Below are 3121 nucleotides of genomic sequence, written 5' to 3' on the forward strand. Positions count from 1 at the left end.
AGTTCATTGAATTTTTAGGTGTTAGAATAGAGTGACAAGATTTAAGGCAAGAAATTTAAAAAGAGAAGTGAGGAACTGATATGTGTACGAGTGAAAATAGATTCAAGAAAATGAGAAAAGGAAGCACATTGTATGTCAATTTCATGAAAAAAATGGTGAATTGACTTAAGAGTGAACTCAAGACTTGTGGTGTGTCATTAACCTTATACTGGTTGGATTTGTTAATCACTTGATTGTTTGGCAGAAATTTTAGACGATTAAAGGACATGGTACTCACTTTGAGGAGTTAGTTTTGGACTATTGGGACGAGGACACTAAGTATCTTATATCCTTATGCGAGGGAAGTAGTCATAGTAATAATTTTCGAGGTCAAGAAATATAAAGAAATATTTTACTTTGGTCAAGTCTCATGGTTGGATCGTACATTGGTGGAACCGGCTTAGAAACTTGATAGGAGTTACAAGTTTGAGCATCACTTGTTCGTTACGATTATACTAAATTTCGAGGACGAAATTTTTGTAAGGGGGGAAGGTTGTAACGACCCGACCCAAGATTTCACTAGAAATTTAAATTTTTATTTAACTATATTTTTAAGAGATTTTTTTTAGGATGTTAATTTGTATTTTAAAGATTTTGGAATTATTTATTTATTTATTTTTGTTTTAATTTAAGCTTGACCCAAAGTTGACTTTTAAAATAAATGGGCTTTCGATTTTGACTTTGGGTCCGTTGAATAGGTTTCGAGCCCACGATTTCATAGACACGTACCACGCGTCGATCTGAGTTACGGTTTGAGAGATATGAGCGTGTGAAGTGAAGGGCAATATTGTAAATTTATAAAAAATGGGACTTTAATACCCAAAAATCAGATTTTGAAGGGGGATCGCTCTCTAGAAATTTCGGGAATACTCTCTCTCTATATTATTTTTTTTCTCTCTCCCTGCAGGGACGCAGGCATACACCCCCGACCTCTCTCATCCTCTCTCTCTCCCACCGAATCCCTCTCTGTTCGCCGACCACCGACCACCCCACCGGTCAGAAAATGACCCTCTCCGACTGGTCATCACAGCCCACTCCTCCTTCTCACCAGTCAACCACCACCGGCGGCATATCGAAGAGAGAGAAGCCGAGACTCACCGCCGGTGATCTCGCTTTTCCGGCGACATTGCGACCTCCGACCACCCCAGATCTCTTCCACTCGACGAGCCGAGCACGAAGGTGTCATCACCTTGCCAAGACGACCACCGTACGCGGCGATTCGAAGAGGAGAAGCTCGCGGCTCCTCCGGCGGGTTTTGTGTTTTCCGGCCAACTCCGGCCACTGTTGGCCTCGACCCAGGTATTGAAATCGATCGTCTCTTCGTCCTCTACAAGTTTGTATGATTGATTTCGTATGATTATGCCCGGAATTAAAAACCCAACTCAGCCACCCACGGCCACCGCGAGCTTCGCCGCGTGTGGTGGCCGATTCAGACTCCCTTCAATGTTTTTATATTTTCTTAAGATTAATGAGCCTATTGGAGTTGAAATTAGGTTGATACATTTGTGTTTGGTTGGGAATCAAGTTTGGGCAGCCGTTGGGTGTGGCGGTAGTGTCGATTTCGGCCACTCCGAGACCACACAGCCACTAAATGGAAATTTGGATGAGTTAAATTGGATAAATTGTTAATTTGTGAACTGAAAATGAAAATTCCCGAGAGTTATTGAACCGATCTTAGGTTATCAGTTGATTGTTGTGTAATTAGACAGGTTGTGAGAACGGCGGGGAATAAATTGTGACAGTTGGTTGTTTGGATAGGTTGGGTATACTCGAGGATCTCAATCTTAGTGTAGATTGGTTATCGGAATTATAAATCGAGTTGCGAAGGATAGGGAATGCAAGGAAGGCATAATTTTTATCCGTCTAAATTTGGAATATTTATGTTGTATGAGTGGATAGACGCGATTAGATTAGGCCTAGGTTAATGGGTTTTTAGTATTGAGGAATTCATCTTTGGGCACTTTCGCTACTACAATTTCCTTTTGGAGTATGCCTAAAAGATTATATATAATTATCTTTCGAACCTTAAAACGCGTGGTCTGTTTTTGTTAGGTTGATGAAGCTTCATCTTTCGTTGATAGTGAGTGGACTTTATTTTTGCAAATATTTTTCTAAATTCATGAATTATTCGTGTGGTTATTGAATTTGTTTGAGAGATAATAGAAGTTGAATTGGATTTTTGATTTGGAAGTGTTTTCTTAAATTATGATTTTATTTTTTTGGTTATCATGAGTTTTGAATTAGAAATATTGATTTGAGTTACGAATTTTATGAAGTTACACGAGCAGTTTTAAATCGTCATACTAGTACCCCCCTTCAGCACAGGTATATAATTGCTCTGCACTCGCCTAGAGATGACTCGGCGGTGTATGACCAGTACAGGTACATAATTGCTCTGCACTCGCCTAGAGATGACTCGGCGGTGTATGACCAGCACAGGTGTATAATTGCTCTGCACTCGCCTAGAGATGACTCGGCGGTGTATGACCAGCACAGGTGTATAATTGCTCTGCACTCGCCTAGAGATGACTCGGCGGTGTATGACCAGCACAGGTGTATAATTGCTCTGCACTTGCCTAGAGATGACTCGGCGGTGTATGACCAGCACAGGTACATAATTGCTCTGCACTTGCCTAGAGATGACTCGGCGGTGTATGACCAGCACAGGTGTATAATTGCTCTGCACTGGCCTAGAGATAACTCGGCGGTGTATGACCAGCACAGGTGTATAATTGCTCTGCACTCGCCTAGAGATGACTCGGCGGTGTATGACCAGCACAGGTGTATATTTGCTCTGCACTTGCCTAGAGGTGACTCGGCAGTGTATGACCAGCAGTTTCCCGGGTACTAGTGTGGCGTGAGTTTTCAGTTGGGAAGTATTTTGAGAAAATATATTACACCAGTAAACGTTTTAAACGACAGTTTCATTAAGGCAATGTATTTTATTTTAGATATTTTAATAATTTTACAGCTTGAGAGTATAAATTGTTTTTCAGAGTTTGATTTACAGTTTTGAGATGGTTTAGAAAGGGATTTATGAAAATGTTTTAAAACTGGGGAATTCTAAAGGAAAAATCAAATT

The sequence above is a fragment of the Dryas octopetala genome, chromosome 6, assembly GCF_963921425.1.
Source record: "Dryas octopetala chromosome 6, drDryOcto1.1, whole genome shotgun sequence".
In the NCBI taxonomy this organism is placed as follows: Eukaryota; Viridiplantae; Streptophyta; class Magnoliopsida; order Rosales; family Rosaceae; genus Dryas; species Dryas octopetala.